Source organism: Scyliorhinus torazame, chromosome 18, assembly GCF_047496885.1.
Source record: "Scyliorhinus torazame isolate Kashiwa2021f chromosome 18, sScyTor2.1, whole genome shotgun sequence".
Classification (NCBI taxonomy): domain Eukaryota; kingdom Metazoa; phylum Chordata; class Chondrichthyes; order Carcharhiniformes; family Scyliorhinidae; genus Scyliorhinus; species Scyliorhinus torazame.
The window spans coordinates 74427583-74451973 of NC_092724.1; the positions used below are offsets into that span (position 1 = coordinate 74427583).

Consider the following 24391-nt stretch of genomic DNA (forward strand, 5'->3'; position numbering starts at 1 on the left):
TCTGAGTGGGTTTCCTCCGGGTGCTCCGGTTTCCTCCCGCAGTCCAAAGATGTGCAGGTTAGGTGGATTGGCCATGCTAAAACGCCGTCCAAAAGGTTAGGAGGGGTTATTGGGTGAGGGGGATAGGGTGGAAGTGAGGGCTTAAGTGGGTCGGTGCAGGCTTGATGGGCCAAACAACCTCCTTCTGCACTGTATGTTCTGGTCAAGTTTGGATATTTTGAAACTTTATGTCTGTCCTGGGCAGTAAAGCCAGGCCCTCTCTTGAAGCCCTCAGCATCACAGATGCCAATATTCAATCAATCCGTTACACCCCACATGACATCAAGAAATGGGTGAAAGCATTGAATACTGCAAAAACTATGAACCATGACAACATTTTGGCAATAATACTGAAGATTTGTGCTGGAGAACATGCTGCACTCCTAGCCAAGCTGTTCCAGTACAGCTCCAACACTAGCATATATCCAACAATGTGGAAAATTGCTCAGGTATATTCTGTCTACAAAAAGAAGAAATAATCCAATTTGGCCAGTTACCACCCGAACTGCCTATTCTGTATTGGCATCTGCCCATCTTGGGAGATGATGGACTACGCCTCGAGTATTTGTCACTTCTGCATTGGAAATGATCTGTTGTGGTTGTGGAAGTTGATTTGTGTTTGGCAGTCCATTCTGCAGCAAGCACATGAATAGCATTGGCCTGAGGTCAACTGATGTTTTTTTCCTTCCAATGAGCTCTCTCTTCCACTATCTGGTCATTTGTTTTGCCTTCTGATTTTTCCACAGTCACCCTGACTGCTTGTCACCAGGCACTCCGGGAGTCAGTAGCAAGGACTTCCCATTTGATCCCAGTCAACTTGGAGTTTCAGTTGTGAACATCCTTGTATTGCAGACATGATTAACCTGTAGATCTCCCGTTGATTGAAGCTCATCATACAGCATGCCTTTGGGGATGTAGCCGTCATCCATTTGGCTCACATCACACAGTTAATGGAGTCACTGCTGACTCGAGATGGCAAACATGTTGGAGATCCCTGCATGCTGGTGTACCTCCACACTCAGCACTCTGCCTTGCCAGGAACTACCCAATATTCATCTGAATTTTCCATACATATATACATTCAAACATCTGAATTATGAACAGGGTCTGGTACTAATTCAATATTATTTTTTTTTAATGTATTTTATTCAAATTGTATCAAAGTAGGTTTCAGCAAATAAACACTCCGGGACACATTCTTCCCAACAATCAACCATACAGTTTGTACAGATTTTTGTCCTTTTTCATTCTCCCCTCCCCATCACCTTACCCCCTCCCCCCTGCATCACCCCCTCCCCCCCCCCCCGCGCGACAAACAGCTCCTCAAACACAGTCACAAACATTCCCCACCTTTTCTCAAACTTCCCTGCTACCCCCGGTGGCGATGCCGACCGCCACTCCAGCAAAATTTGTCGCCGTGCAATCAGAGAGGCGAAGGCCATGACATCGGCCTTCCTCCTCTCCATGAGCTCCGGCTTCTCTGAAACCCCAAATATCGCCACCAAAGGGTCTGGGTCCACTCCCTCCTCCACTATCCTGGCTAAGACCGCGAACACTCCCGCCCAGAATCTTCCCAATTTTTCACAACCCCAAAACATGTGCGCATGATTCGCTGGCCCCCGCCCACACCTCTCACACTCATCTGCTACCCCCTGAAAGAACCCACTCATTCTCGCCCGAGTCATATGCAACCTGTGCACCATCGTAAACTGTATCAGGCTCATTCTTGCACAAGAGGAGGTCCCGTTTACCCTTAGCAGTGCCTCACTCCATACTCCCCAATTGATCTCCATTCCCAACTCCGCTTCCCATTTCTGCTTGATCTTCACCACCCGCTCGCCTCCCTGCTCCCCCAGCCACTTATATGTATCCCCAATTCTTCCCTCCCCTTCCACACCCGGAAGCAGCAGTCACTCCAGCAGGGTATATCCCGGCAATCTAGGAAACCCCTTCCAGACCTTTCGTGCAAAGTCCCTGACCTGTAGATACCTGAACTCACTCCCCCTCGGCAGCTCTATCCTCTCCCTTAGCTCCTCCAGACTGGCGAACCCTTCCTCCAAATACAAATCCCTCACCTTGACCAGCCCCACTTCCCTCCACCTCCTGTATACACTATCCATCCCCCCGGCTCAAACCCATGATTCTCGCACAGCGGCGTTAGCACCGACATCCCTTCCACCCTAAAATGCCTCCTCCGCTGATTCCATATCTTCACCGTGGACTGCACCACTGGACTCGGAGCCATTGGCAATGCTGCCGTCACCATAGCCCTCAAACTACACCCCTTACAAGGTTCCTCCTCCATCCTAACCCACTCGACCCCTTCTCCTTCCCACCACCGTCGCACCTTGTCCACATTCGCCACCCAACAATAATGAAGCAAGTTTGGCAATGCCAACCCGCTCTGCTGCCTCTGCCTCTGTAGCAGGGTCCTCCCCACCCTTGGCACCATCCCTGCCCACACAGTCAGAAATGATTGTGTCCACTTTTCGAAAAAAGGCCTTTGGTATAAAGATCTGGAGCTCCTGAAAGATAAACAAGTACCTCAGCAGTATATTCATTTTAACCACTTGGACCCTCCCCGCCAACGTTAAGGGCAGTGCATCCCACCTCTTAAGATCCTCCCTGGCCTCCTCCACCAGCTTCGTTAAGTTCCACTTATGGAGCCCCGTCCATTCCCTCGCTACCTGAACCCCCAAGTACCTAAACCTATCCCTCGCTACCGTAAATGGCATCCACCCTAAATTTTTGCCCGCTGTGCCAGCGCATTCACCGGGAATATCTCGCTTTTCCCTACATTCAGCTTGTATCCCGAGAACCCTCCAAATCTGCCCAACAGGCCCATAATCCTTCCCATACTCTCCAATGGATCCGAAACATACAGCAAGAGGTCATCGGCATAGAGCGACACCCGATGATGCTCACTCTGTCCTCTCATAATTCCCTGCCACTCTGCCGACCCCCTGAGAGCCATCGCCAATGGCTCTATGGCCTGCGCAACCAGCAGCGGCCACAGCGGCCACCCCTGCCTCGTACCCCTGTGTAAGTCAAAGCTTCGTGAACGCATATCATTCATCCTCACCCTCGCTCTTGGCGCCATGTACAGCAACCGCACCCATGCCATAATTCTCGGCCCAAACCCAAACCTTCCCAAAACTTCAAACAAGTACCGCCACTCCACCCGATCAAATGCTTTCTCCGCGTCCATGGACACCACCACCTCCGGTATCAGAGCTCTCGACGGATTAATTACCACATTCAACAACCGTCTTGTATTACTCGCGAGCTGCCTGACCTTCATGAAGCCTATTTCATCTTCTGTAACCACCCCCGGGACACAATCCTCCATCCTCCCCACCAACAACTTAGCCAATACTTTCACGTCCGTGTTCAATAGTGATATGGATCTAGACGACCCACATTCCACCGGATCCTTCCCTTTTTTGGGGATTAGTGTGATTACTGCCTGCTTCATCGTCTCCGGCAACTCCCCCTTCTCCAGTGCTTCATTAAACGCCCCCAACAGATGTGGTGCCAGGTCCGCAGCAAATTCCTTATAAAATTCTGCCGGGTACCCATCGGCCCAGAGGCCTTCCCGACTTCATACCCCTGATACTATCCAGCACCTCCCTCAGCCCCAGAGGCTCCTCCAATGCCTGCCTCTTTGCTTCCTCCACCTGGGGAAATTCCAGCTCATCAAGAAACCTCTCCTCCTGGGTCTGCCTCATAAAGTCCCTGGTAATACTCTCTAAATGCCTCATTTATCCTCCCTGTCTCTGATACCACATCCCCAGCCACAGTCTGGATCTTCAATATTTCCGTGGACGCAGCCTGCCTCCGCAGCTGGTGCGCCAGCATGCAGCTCGCCTTCTCCCCATATTCGTACTGCACCCCTCTTGCCCTACGCAGTTGCCCTACTGCCCTCCCCGTTATCAGCCTATCAAATTGCCCCTGCAACTTTTTCCTCTTCGCCAATCCCTCCAGAGTGGGCACCCTCGAATATTCCCTGTCCACCTCCACTATCTCGCTCACTAGACGGTCATGTTCCGCCCTCCTTTCCTTATTTGCACGAACCGTAAATGTGATAATTTCTCCTAGGACCATTGCCTTCAGTGCTTCACAAAAAATGCCCGCCGACACCTCCCCATTCTGATTGAACTCCACATGATCCCTAATCGCCAACCGCACCTTTTCACAAAAACCTCCATCCGCAAACAATCCCGAATCAAACCTCCACCCCGGCCTCTGCTCTCGTCCTGTACTGAACCGAATATCCAGTCAGTGGAGTGCATGGTCCGAGATAACTATCTCCGCATACTCTGCCCCCTCCACCCCAACTTAAATCCCCCGACTCACTACAAAGTAATCAATCCTCGAATACACCTTATAGACGCGTGAAAAGAAGGAATACTCCCTTCCCCCTGGGTTCTGAATCCACCATACCCATCCTCTCCATAAACCCCCCCAGATCCCTTGCCATTCATACCATTGCTGCCATTGGGGCAGCACGGTAGCCTTGTGGATAGCACAATTGCTTCACAGCTTCACAGCTCCAGGGTCCCAGGTTAGATTCCAGCTTGGGTCACTGTCTGTGCGGAGTTTGCACGTCCTCCCCGTGTGTGCGTGGGTTTCCTCCGGGTGCTCCGGTTTCCTCCCACAGTCCAAAGATGTGCAGGTTAGGTGGATTGGCCATGATAAATTGCCCTTCGTGTCCAAAATTGCCCTTAGTATTGGGTGGGGTTACTGGGTTATGGGGATAGGGTGGAGCTGTTGACCTTTGGGTAGGGTGCTCTTTCCAAGAGCCGGTGCAGACTCGATGGGCCGAATGGCCTCCTTCTGCACTGTAAATTCTATGATTCTATGATACCCTATCCATCGACCTGGGGCTCGATCTATCCACCCTCGGATCCAGGACACAGTTAAAATCTCCTCCCATGATCAACTGGTACGTGGCCAAATCCGGGATTGCTGCCAGCAACCCCCTCATAAAACCCACATCATCCCAATTTGGGGCATACACATTTACCAACACTACCGGTGCCCCTTCCAATACCCCACTCACAATCACATATCTCCCACCTGGATCCCTCACCTCCTTCGCACTCGCAAATCCCATTTTTTTGCTCATTAGAATCGCCACACCCCTCGATTTCAAATCAAACCCCGAGTGGAAAACCTGCCCGACCCACCCCTTCCTTAACCTAACCTTGTCCTTCACACGGAGGTGTGTCTCCTGCAAAAAGACAACCCCCGCTTTCGAGCTCTTGAGGTGCGCGAACACCCGGGACCTTTTAACTGGCCCATTCGGTCCCCGGGCGTTCCACGTTACCAACCTTACCGGAGGCTTGCGCCTCCAATCCCCTCTACCGCCCGTCATCTTCCCTACTTAACTCCTGCCCCTTTAATTCCACTCTGTACCTAGCCCATCCCAGATGGCCCCTTTCTTCGCCCTTGACCATGTCATCTGCTACTAATTCAAAACGATCATGGCTAATAACTTCAGTCCGTTCATCCAAAACATTTCTATAAGTTGTAAAACGTTGAGGCCTCAGCGTTGGTCCCTGTGACACTCCCCTCATTACACCCTGTCAAATAGAAAATGACCCATTTATGATAACTCTGTTTCCTGTTAGCTAACCAATCTTCTGTCCATGCTGATATGTTACCCTCTACACCATGAGTTTTTTTAATATCTTCTGGAAATCGAAGTACAGCACATCCACCGCTTCCCTTTTATCCACATCACACGTGACTCCTTCAAAGAACACCAACAAATCGGTTAAACATGATTTCCCTTTCACATCTCCGGGTGGCGATATGTCGGGAGAAGACATGCACGAGGTGGCTCCTGCTAGGATTTTTTTTTTAGCCCTTTTTGCCCAGTTTCTGGGGATATACCCAGGAAGACCAGGGGAAGAAGCCTGATAGTGATAATTCGATGACTGAATCGGAGGCTTCTTGGGGCTTGTCGTGGAGAAAATGGCAGAGGCAGCGTCTGTGACTCTGACCACTCCATTAATGGCCAAGATGCTTACCGGCATCTTGGCGGAGGAGTTTGAGAAGCAAAGGCAGGTTGTGTTGGGAACTTCTGCAGAGTCGATGGAAGAGGACCTGGATCCCATTCGGTATTCGAGAAGACCAACGAGTTGGTAGAAGTCCAACAAGATGGCAGCGAAGAGAGCAGACCCAAGGTTCGCGGATGCAGAGTTCGAGACCCTCAGGATGCCTTGGAGGAGAAGGAGGCTGTCAGATACCGCCGTTCGCCATACCTGGGCACGGGTGACAGAGACGGTCAGCACCGTGGGCAACGTCGTCCGGACTGGCCTGCAGTGCCACAAAAACGGCACAACCTCCTCAGGGCAGCCAGGGTGAGTAGGCAGCTCTGTGCCCCTGTCACCAAACCCCATCCCACATGCCCATAACCCGACACACACCCCCCCACCCGGAAAGCGGGCGAACCCCACCATGCACCACATGCCAGTTCCCATACCGGCCGCCATGGTCAGGTGACCTGGCCACTGAGGCCACCAGCTACCCATCCCCTGAGCTGCATATGTCAGACTGTCTTACACTGTCGTTTTCTATGTCCCCCCCAGAAGAAAGCCGCGCACAACCGCTGGGAGCGGGAGAAGACAGGAGGGAGACTGCCGGACATGTGGCCCTTCACTGTGGCCGAGCAGAAGGCCCTGGACGCGGGCGAGGAAGTGAGACACAACTTAGTTGCGGTTCTCCATGACACGTGTGCCAACCTCACCCCCCCAACACCAACCCCACACCATCTTCACCCGCACACCACAACACAACCTCTGCACCACCCTCACCCTCCACCATACCCACCCGTACCACCCCCTACCCACATGCTCACCACCCCCCAACCCCCGGCCCACGGTCTAATCATGTGTCTTGTCTTGTGTCTTGCAGGACCATCTTGAAGCGGGTCCCACCTTGCACCCCACATCTCCAGCCAGTGCCACAGCCGGAGCCCCCTTGAGCCAAGCAGTGATGGGAGCAGCTCGGACACCAGCCCTCCGCCCGAGACTCAGGAGATCCCGGAGCTCGAGTTGGAGGATGACACTGACTTCCCATCACAGCTGTCTCCAACACCCTCCACCGACCCAGAAACACTCACCTCGGTTGGGCACTTGAAGATGCTCCTGGGACACTATCTGGTGCGCACCACACAGCTGCTCTGGTACAGCAGGTGGAGGTAGGAACTCCCGAGAGGGTGGACAGTCAGAGGACAGGCCGACCCCAGGAATTGGCTATCATCCAGACTGGAACAGACAGTCCCATCTATAGTGGAGATGCAGTCACAGAGCCAGGGGCTACATGAGGGGTTGTCGGCGAGCATCCAGCATCTGCAGGCGCAGGTGGAGCAGCAGGAGGTGGTGCCGACAATGCGTACCACACAGGCCAACTCCGCATGGGTGAGGTCTGGAGTGGAGGCATTGGAGGCGTCAATTTTGGCGATGGATCAGCATGTCCAAGGCCTGGGGCATTCTGTGCGGGCGCTGGCCGAGGCCCAGGAAAAGGTTGCCACCTTACAGGTAACCATGTGCCAGAGCCACATGGACGTCACAGCGGCGCTCCTGAGCGTCGCCCAGTCACAGCGGGCCATGGCTGGGAACGTTGATGGCATTGCTGGTCGACGTGACACAGATGCAGAGAGAGGTGGCCCAGTCCCAGAAGGCGGTGGCACAGTCAATGGATAATGTGGTGCAGTCCCAGATGTCGATGGTCCACACCCTGTGCTCCAATGCCGCAAGTGTGCGGACCCTGATCAAGACCAGAGCGGGCCTCCAGGACTAGCAGTGCTCATGGGATAGCTCCGCTCACATCCCCGTACTATGGAGCAGCCCGGGGCCATTGGCACTCGAGGGAGGAGGAGGTGATGGGGCACGTGCCGCTGACTCCTGCAGGAGAAGTGCTGGAACACCACAGCACCTCTGACTCCCCTCCTCCAGAACAGGGCGGCACCATGCAATCTGTGGAACTCTTTGCCGCAGAAGGCTGTGGAGGCCAAATCACTGAGTGTCTTTAAGACATAGATGGATGGATTTTTGATCAAAAAGGAGATCAGGGGTTATGGGGAGAAGGCAGGAGAATGGGGGTGAGAAACATATCAGCCATGATTGAATGGTGGAGCAGATTCGATGGGCCGAGTGGCCTAATTCTACTCCTATGTCCTATGGTCTTATGCCACCTGGGTCACCCAAGCAGCAGTCAAGCCCATCCAGGCCCAGTCGTCTCAAAAGATGGCCGCCAACGGGGACCAGGTCGCAGGGCAGGAATCATAGGAGGCCACCTCCACTCCTGCTGTACCATCTGGGGAACCACCTAGACGTAGCGTTAGAGCCCGTGAGGCCAGAAAGTTAGAGACTAGTTAGGTTGGCATGGGTGCAGGGCACAGTTTAGTTATAGGGGCTAGGGCACAAACCTGTGAATATTAGTTCTCATTAAACACGTGTTACCACTGTTACAACCTGACTCGGTGCTCTGTCAGAAGGATGTGAGGGGTGGCTGATCTGGCCTGGCCAGAGGAGGGGGGGATGATGGGGGACATTGTGGGTGGCCCGGGCTCCTCGACCGTTCCCACCACCGTCACCCCAGGGAATCGATGGGACCGTGTGATGGAATGGCCAGCAGGGATATCCTTTTTTTTTTATTTTAAAAAAATTTAGAGTGCCCAATTCATTTTTTCCAATTAAGGGGCAAGTTAGCGTGGCCAATCCACCTACCCTGCACATCTTTGAGTTGTGGGGGCGAAACCAACGCAAACACGGGGAGAATGTGCAAACTCCACACGGACAGTGACCCAGAGCCGGGATCGAACCTGGGACCTCGGCGCCATGGGGCAGCAGGGCTAATCATTGCGCCACCATGCTGCCCTTAGCAGGGATATCCTAGATGGACGGTGGAAAGTGCTACTGTGGGCAGGAGTCAGACATTGTCAGACGATGTGGACCACAAGAGCTCATGGCAGAGCGGGTTGTCATCATTCTCCATCCCATCGACCAGACCCGGTGTTACTGCCAACCCAGGGCCTGCACCCCGTACTGCAGCAGGTGTGTAACACAGTGGGGGCTGCATGCAGGATGTGGTCAGAGGGGGTGTGAGGGGGTGTGGGGGTAGGATGCGGTGTCCTGGCCACTTTTCCCCCCTCCCATTAGTTGATCAACCTGGAGGCAATGAGAGCAACCCGTGCGCGTTGACGCTGGCGCACATGTCGTGGGGCCTCCCATAACTGCCTAGGCCCCATGTCCTGCCGATCCTCACCCTCCCTCACATCCTCCTCATTGGACAAGGTATGGTCTTCCTCCTCCTTCTCCTGTACATCGCCCCTCTGTTGTGCGAAGTTGTGGAGGATGCAGCACGCAGGCACCATAGTGGGGGGGGGCTCCTCCAGAGTGGCCAGGCACCTGAACTGCACCTTCAGGATGTCGAAGCACCGCATGATCACGGGCCTGGTTGCTGTATGGGCGTCGTTGTAGCGGGTCTGTGGTCTCCAGACAGGTGTCATCAGCCACGACCTCAGTGGATAATTCCTGTCGCCAAGGAGCCAAACCCCCAGCTGGGGATGCGTCTCAAAAATGTCAGGAATCATCTAATGTGCCAGGATGAAGGCACCGTGCACACCGCCCGGGTATCGGGCGTAGAGGTGAATGATTTGCAGCTGATGGTCAAATATCGGTTGCACGTTCACCTTTCGGTTGGTGTAGAGCAGCCTGTCATCTGCAGGAGGTGCTCGTAGTGAGACATGCATCCCGTCGATTATCACTGGACCCAGGACATCCAGTCGATGGCAGCGAACCCGCTGCCCAGGCATCCTGGTGGGCTCGATCCACATTGAAAGGATGTATCGAGCCGCCTGGGCACATAGGGCCTCCGTAACGGCGCGGATGCCCCTATGCACCAAGGTCTGTGAGACCCCGGACAGGTCCCTACTCGGCGCCTGGAAGAACCCCGGGGCGTAAAGGTTCAGTGCGACTGACTTCCGGTTGCGGCGATGACCAGCTAAGTCGCACGTTTCGGCGGCTCCAGCTCGAACGGACCTTCGGGCTCTTTTAAGAGCCCCAACGGGGAACTTTTTCGGGACAGAACCCGGTGTGGGATGAGGCAACAGGGAGTCTCCCCCAGCGAAAAAGAAAAATATCGGCGGCGGCGGCGGCCAGATCTCGGAGACTCCCCGAGGGCAGCGGCAGAAGGAAAAAAGGAGCAAGATGGCGGCGGAGGGAGCCCAGGCGATATGGGGACCGGACCAGGATAAATTTTTAAGACGGTGTGTGGAGCTGCTAAAAAAGGTGCTGGCCCCAATGCTACAAGCAATTGAGGGGCTTAAGGAGACACAAAAGACCCAGGAGATAGAGCTCCGTGTGGTGGAGCAGAAGGTGACTGACAACGAGGATGAGATCCTGGGCCTGGCGGTCAGAATGCAGACGCACGAGGCGCTCCATAAGAAGTGCATCGAAAGGATTGAAGTCCTAGAAAACAGATCATGGAGAAAGAACCTCCGGATCCTGGGTCTCCCCGAGGGAGTGGAAGGAGCGGACGGCGGGGCTTACGTGAGTACGATGCTACGCTCGCTAATGGGAGCTGAGGCCCCCTCGGGCCCCTTGGAAATGGAAGGGGCTCACCGGGTCCCTGCGAGGAGACCAAAGGCGGGAGAACCACCTAGGGCGATGATCGTGCGATTTCACCGCTTCAATGATAGAGAGGCGGTTCTGAGATGGGCCAAGAAGGTACGGAGTAGTAGATGGGAGAATGCGGTGGTACGAGTGTATCAGTATTGGAGTGCGGAAGTGGCGAGAAGGAGGGCGAGCTTCAATCGAGCCAAGGAGGTGCTGCACAAGAAGAAAGTGAAGTTCGGGATGTTGCAGCCGGCGCGACTGTGGGCCACGCACCAGGAGAGGCATTACTACTTCGAAACGGCGGAAGAAGCATGGACCTTCATTAAAAACGAGAAATTGGATCAGAACTGAGGGACTGATGTTGGAGGGGAAACGACAATGCTGATGTATATAGAAATGTAAATTGGGGAGGGGGGGACATTGAGAAATGTGGGCGCCGGTGGGGGGGAAGAAGAGACTCAGGCGGGGGATGGGGAATGGGAGTGGGGCGGCAGAGGGAGCTGCGCCACGAGGGGCGGGACGGCTCTAGAGAACACAAGCTTTCTTTTTCTTGTTCCCGCATCAGAAAGATGATGGCGGGAAGATAGGCGCAAGGTGGATGGGAGTTCACACGGGGGGGTCAAGGAGAGAGCGGGAGAAGCCGGGGTCAGTTGAAGTCAGCTGACTTTCGGAAGCAATATGGGGGGAGTAACCATACTAGATGGGGGTCTAGCGGCGGGGGGGGATAACTGGGTTGCTGCTGCAGAGATCGAGAAGGAACTGGTAAAAGAAAAGGTGGTCGGGGCGGGAATGCGCCACCTGGGGGACGAGTGGGTGCGTGGAACCGGGACATGGGACTGGCCCAGAGAGGGTGATGGCTAGTCGACAGGGGAGGGGGGCGGGCAGCCCCCCAGTCCGGCTGATCACGTGGAACGTGAGAGGCCTAAATGGGCCGATTAAGAGGGCCCGAGTGTTCGCGCACTTAAAAGGACTGAAGGCAGACGTGGCCATGCTTCAGGAGACGCACCTGAAGGTGGCGGACCAGGTTAGGTTAAGGAAAGGATGGGTGGGGCAGGTGTTCCACTCGGGGCTGGACGCAAAGAATAGGGGGGTGGCCATATTGGTGGGGAAACAGGTGTCATTCGAGGCTAGGAAAATTGTAGCGGACAGCGGTGGCAGATATGTGATGGTGAGCGGCAGACTGCAGGGAATGGAGGTCGTGTTGGTTAATGTATATGCCCCGAATTGGGATGATGCGGGATTTATGAAGCGGATGCTGGGACGAATCCCGGACCTGGAGGTAGGAAACCTGATAATGGAGGGGGACTTCAACACCGTGCTGGACCCAGGGTTAAATAGATCTAGATCTAGGACCGGAAGAAGGCCGGCAGCGGCCAAGGTGCTTAAGGGGTTTATGGACCAAATGGGGGGAGTGGATCCGTGGCGATTTGCTAGGCCGATGGCAAAAGAGTTCTCCTTTTTCTCCCATGTCCACAAGGTGTACTCCCGGATAGATTTCTTTGTTTTGGGAAGGTCACTGATTTCGAGGGTGGAAGGAACTGAGTACTCAGCCATAACTGTTTCAGATCATGCCCCACACTGGGTGGACCTGGAACTAGGAGAGGAGAGGGAGCAGCGTCCACTCTGGCGACTGGATGTGGGATTATTGGCAGATGAGGGAGTCTGCGGAAGGGTGCGGGGATGTATCGAAAGATACCTGGAGGCCAACGACGACGGGGAGGTCCGAGTAGGAGTAGTATGGGAAGCACTAAAAGCGGTGGTCAGGGGAGAGTTGATCTCCATCAGGGCTCACAAGGGGTAAACGGAGGCCAAAGAAAGGGAAAGACTACTGCGGGAGATTTTGAGGGTAAATAAAAAATATGCAGAGGCCCCGGATGAAGGACTATACAGGGAGAGGCGACGACTCCAGACGGAGTTCGATCTGCTCACCACAGGGAGGGCAGAGGCACAGTGGAGGAAGGCACACGGGATGAGATATGAATATGGGGAAAAGGCGAGTCGCCTGTTGGCCCACCAGCTGCGAAAGAGGACAGCGGCGAAGGAGTTAGGGATGAAACGGGAGCCACGGTGCGGAGAGCAGGGAAGATAAACGAGGTGTTTGAGACCTTTTACGAGAGGCTATATAGGTCCCAACCCCCGGAGGGAAAAGAGGGGATGCAGCAGTTTCTGGACCAACTAAGGTTCCCAAAGGTGGAGGAGCAGAAGGTGGCAGGCCTGGGGGCGCCAATTGGGGTGGACGAGGTGACCAAAGGACTGGGGCACATGCAGGCAGGGAAGGCCCCGGGACCAGATGGGTTCCCGGTGGAATTCTTTAGAAAATATGTGGACTTGTTGGCCCCGCTGCTGGTAAGAACCTTTAACGAAGCCAGAGAAAGGGGGACCCTACCTCCGACAATGTCGGAGGCGGCGATATCACTAATCTTGAAGCGAGATAAAGATCCGCTGCAGTGCGGGTCCTATAGGCCTATCTCATTGCTAAATGTGGACGCCAAGTTGCTGGCAAAGGTGCTGGCAACGAGGATGGAGTATTGTGTCCCGGGGGTGGTGCACGAAGACCATACAGGGTTCGTAAAGGGGAGACAATTGAATGTCACCGTGCGACGGCTATTAGGGGTGATAATGATGCCCCCAGCAGAGGGGGAGGCAGAGATAGTGGCGGCAATGGATGCAGAGAAGGCATTTGATAGGGTGGAGTGGGAGTATCTATGGGAGATGCTGAGGAGGTTCGGGTTCGGGGAGGGGTTTGTCAGCTGGGTTAAACTCTTCTATGGGGCCCCAACGGCAAGTGTGGTCACAAATCGGCAAAGGTTGGAGTATTTTCGACTACACAGGGGAACAAGGCAGGGATGCCCGCTGTCCCCATTACTGTTCGCGCTGGCAATTGAACCACTGGCCATAGCGCTGAGAGACTCCAGGAAATAGAGAGGAGTGGTTAGAGGGGGAGAGGAACACCGAGTGTCACTCTACGCGGATGACCTACTGCTGTATGTGATGGATCCAGTGGGGGGGGTGACAGAGATCATGCAGATATTGAGGGAGTTTGGAGATTTCTCGGGATATAGGCTTAACATGGGAAAGAGTGAGCTTTTTGTGATACACCCTGGGGACCAGAGTAGAGGGATAGATGGCCTACCGCTAAGGAGAGTGGAAAGAAACTTCCGATACCTGGGGATTCAGATAGCCAGGAGCTGGTGAACCTTACACAGACTCAATCTGACACGGCTGGTGGAACAAATGGAAGAGGATTTCAAAAGGTGGGACATGCAGCCGCTGTCACTGGCGGGCAGAGTGCAGGCAATTAAGATGATGGTCCTCCCGAGGTTCCTATTTGTGTTCCAATGTCTCCCTATACCGATCACTAAGGCCGTCTTTAAAAAAATAGATAGGAGCATCACGAGCTTCGTGTGGGCAGGGAAGGCCACGAGGGTAAGGAGGGGGTTCCTACAACGTAGCAGAGACAGAGGGGGACTGGCGTTGCCGAATTTGGGCGACTGCTATTGGGCCGCCAACGTGGCGATGATTCGTAAATGGATGATAGAGGGAGAGGGAGCGGCGTGGAAAAGGTTGGAGATAAAGTCCTGCAAAGGGACGAGCTTGCAGGCGCTGGTGACGGCGCCATTACCGCTTCCCCGAAAAAGTTTACCACGAACCCAGTGGTGGCGGCAACATTAAGTATCTGGGGGCAATGGAGGCGACAGAGGGGTGTGCTGGGAGCCTCGGTGTGGTCCCCGATCAGGAACAACCATAGGTTTGCCCCAGGGAGGCTGGACGGAGGATTCCAGAGCTGGCACCGGGCAGGAATCAGGAGAGTGGGAGACTTATTTATAGATGGGACGTTTGCGAGTTTGGGAGCGCTTGAGGAAAAGTATGAGCTGCCCCTGGGAAATACCTTTAGATATATGCAGGTGAGAGCGTTCACGAGACAACTGGTGAGGGAATTTCCGCTGCTCCCGACACAGGGGATCCAGGACAGGGTGCTTTCGGGGGTGTGGGTCGGGGAGGGCAAAGTGTCAGAGATATACCGGGAGATGAGAGAAGAGGGGGAGAAGCTGGTGGACGAACTGAAGGGAAAATGGGAAGAAGAGCTCGGGGAGGAGATTGAGGAGGGTTTGTGGGCTGATGCCCTAAGCAGGGTAAATTCCTCTTTCTCGTGTGCCAGGCTTAGCCTGATCCAATTTAAGGTGCTGCATAGAGCACACATAACGTGAGCAAGGTGAGCAGGTTCTTCGGAGTAGAGGACAAGTGTGGGAGATGCGGGGGAAGCCCGGCGAACCACACACATATGTTTTGGTCGTGTCCGGCACTGGAGGGGTATTGGAGGGGAGTGACGGGAGTGATCTCGAAGGTGGTGAAGGTCCGGGTCAAACCAGGTTAGCTATATTTGGAGTAGCGGATGAGCCGGGAGTGCAGGAGGCGAAAGAGGCCGATGTTGTGGCCTTTGCGTCCCTAGTAGCCCGGCGTAGGATTTTACTCATGTGGAAGGAAGCGAAACCCCCCGGCCTGGAGACCTGGATAAACATAGAACATAGAACGATACAGCGCAGTACAGGCCCTTCGGCCCACGATGTTGCACCAAAACAAAAGCCATCTAACCTACACTATGCCATTATCATCCATATGCTTATCCAATAAACTTTTAAATGCCCTCAATGTTGGGAATGTTGCCCTCAACGATATGGCGGGGTTCATAAAACTGGAGCGGATGAAGTTTGCGCTGAGAGGATCGGCTCAAGGGTTCACCAGGCGGTGGCAACCGTTCCTCGACTATCTAGCGGAACGTTAGGAGGAAGATAGATAGCCAGCAGCAGCAGCCTAGCGGGGGGGAGGGGGGGGGGGGTAAATTGTGTGTGTTCTAGATGGGGAGAGGGGGTGGGGGGAGCATTACTTCGTGTTATTTGGTTAGTTTACTATATTATTTAAACAATGTTATATAGCAGGTATCATGCTACCATTCTTGTTGATTTGTAAGGGAAAAAATTGTGTTTGAAAACTTTAATAAAATATATATTTTTAAAAAAGGTTCAGAGCGACTGTCACCTTGACAGCCACTAGGAGTGGGTGCCCTCCCCCTTACCCCACCGTGCCAGGTGTGCCATATGTGGCAGATATGCCACACTGTCTCCCTGCTCAGCATGCATGCCCGGTCCGGCAGGTCCTCGAATAACAGGTGGTGCGGGTACGCACGAGGCCTCATGCGGCGCAACCTTTGCATCTTCTTGGCCTGTTTGGGAGCTGCCTCCTATTTCTCTGTGATACAGTGCGCTGCTGCTGCAGGCTCGGCTGCTGCAGCTTCCTCTTCCTCCTCGAGCAGCTGCGGCGACTAGCAGGAAGGCCACCATTGCTGGTTGTATTCCAATATCCATTGTCGCAGGGGATCAAAGGCTGACATGTTAACATGGTGCGTACACCAGTGCCCAACCAAGTCCAACAGGCTCCATGGTGGCCCCGGTTATCACTGTGGGTTCTGCCCCCCCTTATCCCTGCATTCCAAGCCCCATCGGTGGCCGGTACCGTGGAGGCCTCTGGCCCTGGCCCTGATGCCAGGGGTACCGTCGACTGGTACTGCCCTTGCCTGGGGTACATTCCCCGGACCTAGCTGGACTCCTCCCACCCCAGCCAGCCCGGCCAGTGTCCAGCCCGTCAGCCCACATTTGCTCGTCCCTGTGTCCTACCTCTTCTCTCTCCCCCATCAGCCACGAAGTCGGTTTCACAATTTTTAAAACCACAAGTGAACCGCGCCATTGGGAACTCGTCCCCTTGGAGGAGGAGAATCGCAGAGCCCCGGAGAATACTGGGTCAGGCCTGCTAATGATATGCAAATGGTGTTTACATTACGTGCGATCCGGTATCCATTGACGTCACTGTCAAGGTGACGGAGAATTGCGATTTGGCATCAAATCGGTGCTCGCCACAATTTTGGCGTCGGGCCCTATTTTCCGCCCAATCGCATTTCCGAATTCCGGTGTCGGCCAATGGAGAATCCCGCCCCAGATGTCTCCAGGACACCTTGTGGTACAGCTTAGTTGGAAGAAATAGTTACCGGTTAAAAGCCCTCTCTTGATTGGCACAGAACAGTTGTTTTCAAAGTCAGGGTCGTGACCCGCAGGTGGGTCATGGGCATGTGTCGGGAGGGTCCTGAGGCCATGCTTTATGGTGGTCCCGGCTGCCGGCTGCGACCCGCTTTCAGAACGCCAGCCGGCCGGCGCACACATGCCCCCTCTGCAGTGCGAGGAATGCCTCCTCCTGAAGCCAAAGCTCTGACCCAAGAGCAGAGTTTTTTTTAAACACTAGTGAGATACCACCTCTGAGTGTCCTGCCTGCTCATTGGTCATGTCCTGTTCTCTGTGTTCATTAGCTGCCTGTCTGTATATCATGACAACAAACACAAGAGTTTGTTTTTTTTTAATCGATGGAGTCTTTCTGCTTGCAGCGGCGGCAGAGAGAAGGTCCCGCACCCTGTACACTGGTGTCACGTTATATGGGTGTGAGAGAGATTCCTCCATTTTGTAGCTGCCAGCGGTGCTGGTGTGAGCTCCAGGGCCTCTGGTGAACAACCCATGAAGAAGAAGCTAAAATCAGGAACAAAGCAGCATAAAGATGGTTACTGAGGTGTGGGTTTATTAATTGTGCCACTGCAAATCAGGATGCAAAGTTCATCTGTGTTATATACAGGGAAGTACTGGCAAGTGAAATCTTAAAACCCTCAAAACTTCAAAGACGTTTCAAGACTAAGCATAGGAATAACCTCTTACTTTTTTTCAATGGGTGCACTGAGATCTTAAATCACCAGCTGAACTCCTTAGCAGAAATGTAACATTGAATGATAAAGCAAGTGAGATCGTGAGGACCAAGCAGGCTCACCTGTCACATTAAAGGCAAGCAGAAATGGTGGGTTGCAAAGTTCTGTAGCCACCTAAAATGGCTGATTCCCGATTAGAATGGTCAAACCCCGATCTAAAATGGCGAACGGAAGAGGCTGCTGGGAAAATCAGCCAACAGTACTCAAACGGACAGCTGCAGGTAAAACAGTATATTCGTCTCTGGGGAAGTCGGCCCAGACCGATACCTGCAGCCTCAACATCACAACAACCCAGCCACCTGCATAGTAATCAGCCATCCCCGGGAACAATTGCTACAAATTAGCAATTGAAAGCCGACCCAGACCTTTCGGCGCCAGCAGGGGCTGACACAAAGGAAGGTAAACGACCCCCCCCCCCCCCCCCCCCCGATCAAGGAATCGCCCCATTATTGGAGCATATCGAACCAAGTGATTGGGACCAAGTCCAATCACTTGGAACCAGGTACGAGGTCCGCCCGAGAGGCGGGAAGCCCCTGGGGACTCTAAGAATAGGGGCCAAGTTCAACTCGACCCTTCTCTTCCGGCTCGCAACCTTCGTGACCCTTCTACAAGAAAACTGTAAGTCTTACTCCAGTGATTGCTACCAGACAGGCGCTCCTGACTATCGACTTGTACCAGCTTTTGAATCCCGCAGGCTCAGAACCAATTCGAAGACCATTCATTTCCCTGACCTGGTGGACCAGTTCCAAAGTTAAGTATTGGCCTTTAGTGGTAGGTAGTAGTCTAGAAGTAGGATTATTGTATAAGTATTAATTGCTGTATATAATAAATGAGCGTTGATTTAACTCTTACTAAGCGGTGTGTTGCATTATTAATCATTACTTGGACTTGAACCACGTGGCGGTATCAGAAAGATACCTGGCGACTCATGAGCAAAGGTGACAGAATAAGAATAAGTAAACTAAGGCTAAAACGAGCAACAGTTCGGGCTGCGTGGATTGTGAATGTCTACTGGCGTGGGTCACGAAGGTCAGCCTGCGTGGGTCACGAAGGTCGGCTGGTGTGGGTCACGAAGGTCGGCCGGTGTGGGTCACAAAGGTTGGCTGGTGTGGGTCACGAAGGTTGGCTGGTGTGGGTCCCAAAGGATGGACAGTTGGTAAAAATGGGTCGCGGGCATAAAAGCTTGAGAAATACCGGCATAGGCCTGTTGCTAACTTTTGGTTGGTTCAATTGGCTCTGTTTTATAACCTTTGCTCTCGAGTCGCCAGGTATCTTTATGATACCGCCACGAGGTTCAAGTTCAAGTAATGATCAATAACTCAATACACCAATTAGTAAGATTCAAATCAAAGCACGTTTATTATACACAGTAATCGCTATTCATGCATAAAGTCTACTTCTAAGCTACTTCTACAACTAACAGGCCTGTACTTAGCTTCGGACTGGCCCACCAGGTCAGGGGAACAAATGGCCTTTTGTTCGGGTTCTGAGTCTGCGGGATTCAAAGTTGGTATGGACTGGCAGCTAGGAGCGCCTATCTCGTAGCGAGCGTTGACTTGAGACTTACTGGATCTCGGCGGCAGCTGCACCGGTCACTGTCAAGGGTTGGTTCGCGTTGCTGAGTGACCCGGTCAAGAAGAACGATCTGAACTTGGGGGCTTAACTTTATAGTCCCCGGGGCTTCCCGCCTTTCAGGGCGGACCCTGTACCTGGTTCCAAGTGATTGGACTTCGTTCCAATCGCTTGATTCGATTTCTCCAATACTGGAGCGGTTCCCTGATCGATGGGCGGTCTTGAGGTGTCCGTTAACCTCTTTTGTGTTGGCTCCTGCTGGCGCCGGGGAGTCTGGCTTGGCTTTGTTTATCCCAAATGTTTCGATTGTACCTGGGGATCGCTCATTAGTATGTAGATGGCTGCTATATTATTATGCAGATGGCTGCTTGTATCGATGCTGTCAGGGTTTTTGCAGAGTTTAATACACAGTAAACTTGCGCCTGCTAGTTTCTGCCTTTGTTGGCTGAATTTCCCTGCAGCCTTTTCTGTTCTCCATTTTACGTCGGGAGTTGGCCGACCCAGGTGGCTACAGAGCATGAGCAGCAGGGATTACTTCTGGTGTTGAATCTCATTGCAGAGCTACTACTCACATTAACCCTCTACTCCCTTTGATTAAACCCCCCACAGAATGCTCAGAGAGATTTCTTACTCTTTGCTTGTCAATAAACACGGCCCAGTTAACTTCATGTGCATCAATGCCCTGGCACTCACTAAATTCAATGAGGCATTTGACGCTGCCTGTAATAACTCTCATTAGGCCCACAGGGATACCAGTGTTTTTCAAACAGTTTTTCCCAGGACCCCGTTTTACCAACTGGCCGACCTTCGGGCCCCATGCCAACTTTCGCGACCCACGATGGCCCAGCTTCGCGATCCACGGCGGCCGACCTTCGCGACCCACACCGGCCGACCTTTGCGACACACGCTGGCCCACCTTCGCGACCCACAGCGGCCAACTTTTGCGACCCACGCCAGCCGACCTTTGCGATCCACACCGGTTGACCTTTGCAATCCACGGCAGCCGACCTTCGCGACCCAAGCCAGCCTACCTTCGTGACACACCATTTTCGCTTACCCGCGTGGTCCTCATGATCTCACTTGCTTTGTCATTCAATGTTACATTTCTGCTAAGGACTTAGCTGACGATTTAAATTCTCAGTGCATCCTTTGAAAAAAGTCAAGAGGTTGCCCTTGAACTCGCCATGCTTAATCTTCAAATGCCTTTGAAGTTTTGAGTGTTTTAAACTTTCAAATGCCAGTACTTCCCTGCATATAACACACATGGGCTTTGCATCCTGATTTGCATTGGCAAAATTAAAAATGCTATACCTCAAGAAATCATCTTTATGCCGCTTTGTTCTCGATTTCAGTTTTTTCTTAATTGTTTGTTCACCAGAGGCCCTGGATCTCTGGGTACAGTTCACACCAGCACTGCTTTGTTCTGCCGTGAACTTTCCTGAGAAGCTCTCTCCAGCAGATTCAATTGTGCGATCCTGACCTGTTTGTATTTCTCTCTCCCTTATTACAAAATGACCCATCTTCAGTTCGTCACACTGTCCTGTTGCTTGCTTGCTGGCAGCTACAAAATGGAGGAATCCCTCCTCCGTTATTTCACGCCCAAAGCATGGGCTTGCAGGTCCCTGCCAGGTGCGTGACCTGCTCTTTGCTGCCGCTTCTAGTGGGAAGACTCCAGCGTTCGCATTTAAAGGCCAGTCGTGGCCAGTATTCTCAACTTAAAAGCCGGTCATGACAGGCATTCTAAGAACCTGGTCACAACCGTTGGGCACTTCTCCCGCAATCGGAACACTCCGACCGATCGTTCCGAGGCCCTCCCGACACCCGCCTGCGACCCACCCATGGGTCACCACCCAGAGTTTGAAAAACTCTGCCCTAATTGATCTCACCATGGAACTCGTGGAATATGAGCTTCCCCGCTAGTGGGAAGAGGTCCACCCAGCTGGGGTTCATAATTCGACTGTATAAATGCCGGCCCGGACAGGGGCCGGCATCCTGGGGCTTAGTCCGTGTATGCGCGGCTGCATCGGCCGCTTCCTTTGACCTTGTATTGACCACCGTTTACTCAACTATTCAGCCTCCTGGGTACTGTCATCAGCAAAATTCCCAGCAGAGGGATTTGACCTACTAGGGGTCTTCAACACAAGACTGGATACCACTGCACAGCTTGGCCAAAGTAAATAAGGCACTAGAGAATCAGCAGAAAGAACAAAAATGAATAGAGGTTGCTGGAGCTATTCTTTTACCATGGTGCTGTTACCATGGTGCTGTTACCATGGTCTCTGTATGACAAACAGCTACTTCCAAACTAAGAATACCCTCAACCATCACCAAAGTGTCGGAAGGTGTCATCAACAGTGTTATCAGTAGCACTTACACAGAAACAACCTGCTCATAGTACTCAGTTTTGGTTCCACCAGGGGGATTCAGCTCCTGACCAGATTGCAGCCTTGTTCCACACATTTTTTTAAATAAATTTAGAGTACCCAATTCATTTTTTCCAATTAAGGGGCAATTTAGCGTGGCCAATCCACCTAGCCTGCACATCTTTGGGTTGTGGGGGCGAAACCCATGCAAACACGTGGATAATGTGCAAACTCCACACGGACAATGACCCAGGGCTGGGACCGAACCGGGTCAGCAGTGCTAACCACTGCACTACCGTGCCACCCCATCCATAGAGAAAAGAGCTAATTTTAGGTGAGAGTGACTGCCCTTGACATCCAGGCAGCATTAACCGTGGCATTAAGAGGCCCTAGAAAAACTGAGGTCTATTGGAAACTCTCCGCTGGCACCAAGGAAGGTGGTTGTGGTTGTTGGAGGTCAATCATCTCAATCCCAGGACATCACTGCAGGAGATTTTCAGGGTAGTGTTTTAGGCACAACCATCTTCAGCTGTTTCATCAAGGACTTTCCCTCCATAATAAGGTCAGAACTGCGAATAACATTACCATCACTGAATCCCCCAATATCAATATGGGGATGACCAGAAATTCAACTGGACCAGCCATATAAATAACGTGACTGCAAGTACAGGTCAGGGGTTGGGATTTCTGTGGCAAATAACTCACCTTCTTTCCTCAAAGCCTGTCCACTATCTACAAGGCACAGGTCAGGAGTGTGATGGAATACTCTCCACTTGCCTGGATGAGTGCAGCTCCAACAACACTCAAGAAGCTCAACACCATCCAGGCCAAAACAGCTCACTTGATTCATCTACTATCGTAAACATTCACTCCTACCACCACCATTGCACAGTGGCAGCAGTGTGTACCATCTACAGTGTTTACTGCAGCAGCTAACCAAGGCTCCTTCGACAACACCTTCATACTCATGACCACTGCCACCTAGGATAGGAGACCCATGATTGCCGTTCCTTCACTGTCACTGGATCAAGATCCTTGAACTCCTTTCTGAACAGCACTATGAAAATTAGCAAGTTGTACACAACCTTAGTTAGGCCACATTTGGAATACTGTCTACTATTCTGGTCACCATTATACCAGAACTTTGTGGATGCTTTGGAGAGGGTACAGAAGAGGTTTACCAGGATGCTTCCTAATCTGGAGAGTATTAGCTATAAGGAGGGAATCATAGCATCATCATTGAATCATAAGTGCAGAAGGAGGCCTTTCGGCCCATTGAGTCTACACCGGCCCCTGAAAGAGCACCCTACCTAAGCCCACACCTCCACCATATCCCCGTAACCCAGAAACCCCACCTAACGTTTGGACACTATGGGGCAATTTAGTGTGATCAATCCACCTAACCTGCACATCTTTGGACTGTGGGAGGAAACTGGAGCCCCCGGAGGAAACCCACGCAGACACGGGGAGAAGGTGCAGACTCCGCACTGACAGTGACCCAGCGGGGAATCGAACCTGGGTCCCTTGTGTTGTGAAGCAACAGTACTAACCACTGTGTTATCGTGTCGCCCTCTCCTGTGCTACCGAGCCGTGGTTGGAAAAACTCTGATTGTTTCCGCTGGAACGACAGAGGTTGAGGGCCGACCTGATAGAGGGTTACAAAATTATGAATGGCATGGACAGACAGGATAGTCAGATACTTTTCCCACAGTGGAAAATTCAATTACTAGGGGTCATAGTTTTAAGGAGCCAGAAGGGAAGTTTAGAGGAGACGTGCGAGGGAGGTTTTTTTTACACAGAGGGTGGTGAGTGCCTGGAATGCACTTCCAGGGGTGGTGGTGAATGCAGATATGAGTGCTATTTAAGAGGCACCTGACGAATACATGAATAGGATGGGAATAGAGGGATACAGACCCCAGAAGTGCAGAAGGTTTTAGTTTAGACGGGCATCATGATCGGCGAAGGCTTGAAGGGCCGAACGGCCTATTCCTGGGTTGTACGATTCTTTGTTCTTTGAAACAAATGCTGGCCTAGTCACTAGCCACTAGCCTCGACCAGTAGAGCTCCATCTCTAGATGCACTCTGGCAGTTAGTGTAAAGGAGTTCTGTATAATAGTTTGATCATTTTAACCTGTCTCTAATGCTACCTAATGGGCCGATAGACACCTCTGTCAGACAAGCCTCCCTTGTTTAAATGCAAGTATTAAGTTCATTCACTTTCAATTCGTGAGAACGTTAACAAATGACGGGCTATTTTTCCACAATGACATTACTAACCTCCACGCTGTGGCCCCCAGGGATCCACCTGTTCTCCTTAGAATCCTGCTGGTTGCTGTCTATCCACAGATTGTTAGCTGGATCAAAAAATCACTGTGCAATCTGTCCCGATGCATTTGTGTCACTCTAGAATAATTTCATTGCATGTATTTACCTGTACCATGCTGGGTGGAGCTCTGATCAGATGCTGTGAGTCAGAGCAGGAAGTGGCAGTTCCCAGCTTTTCCAATTTTCAGAATGTATAAGCTCCAAAAAGATTAACTGTTTCAATGCCTCACTGTGTGGAGGAAAACACAGATCAGTATGTGAAAAGCATTTCCATTATGTCTTTGAGCTGCTGGCCTGCCTGCTGAGGAAAGTAGCAACTCAGATTTTCCGAGAGATGCGTAGCATTCCAATGGCATTTCGACAATATAAGGGACCATCATTCCCTCTAAACTGTAGTTGAAGCATTGGCCACAAAGCAATTGGAAACGCGCCAAGCAGAGAACAAAGACACACCAGGAAGATGTTCCTTATCGGCTGTTATTGATCACTGCCCAAAACATTTATTTACATAAAGTGACTTCAGAGCTCACGAGTATGACAAGTCGCAGTGTACAATGGTATTTATTCAAACTTCCCCCTTTTAAAAATAATATAGAAAATTTGCATGCCCCATCATTTCAGTTACTGGACACACCTTATCAATAAAGGAAATTAATAATAATAAT

General features: G+C 52.3%; 1 protein-coding gene across 2 annotated transcripts in view; it reads right to left on the reverse strand.

Annotated features, from left to right (window-relative positions):
- The window catches only part of hsh2d (hematopoietic SH2 domain containing), a 158650-nt gene extending 134602 nt beyond the window's left edge, over positions 1-24048 (reverse strand). Inside the window, exon 1 of one of the 2 annotated variants that reach the window (XM_072482909.1) lies at positions 23833-24048. The gene's annotated coding sequence lies outside the window, so the exon portion shown is untranslated. Of the gene's footprint in view, positions 1-23678 lie in introns of both variants that reach the window. The other variant, XM_072482908.1, reaches the window with a different exon arrangement.
- Positions 24049-24391: the final 343 nt, after the last annotated feature.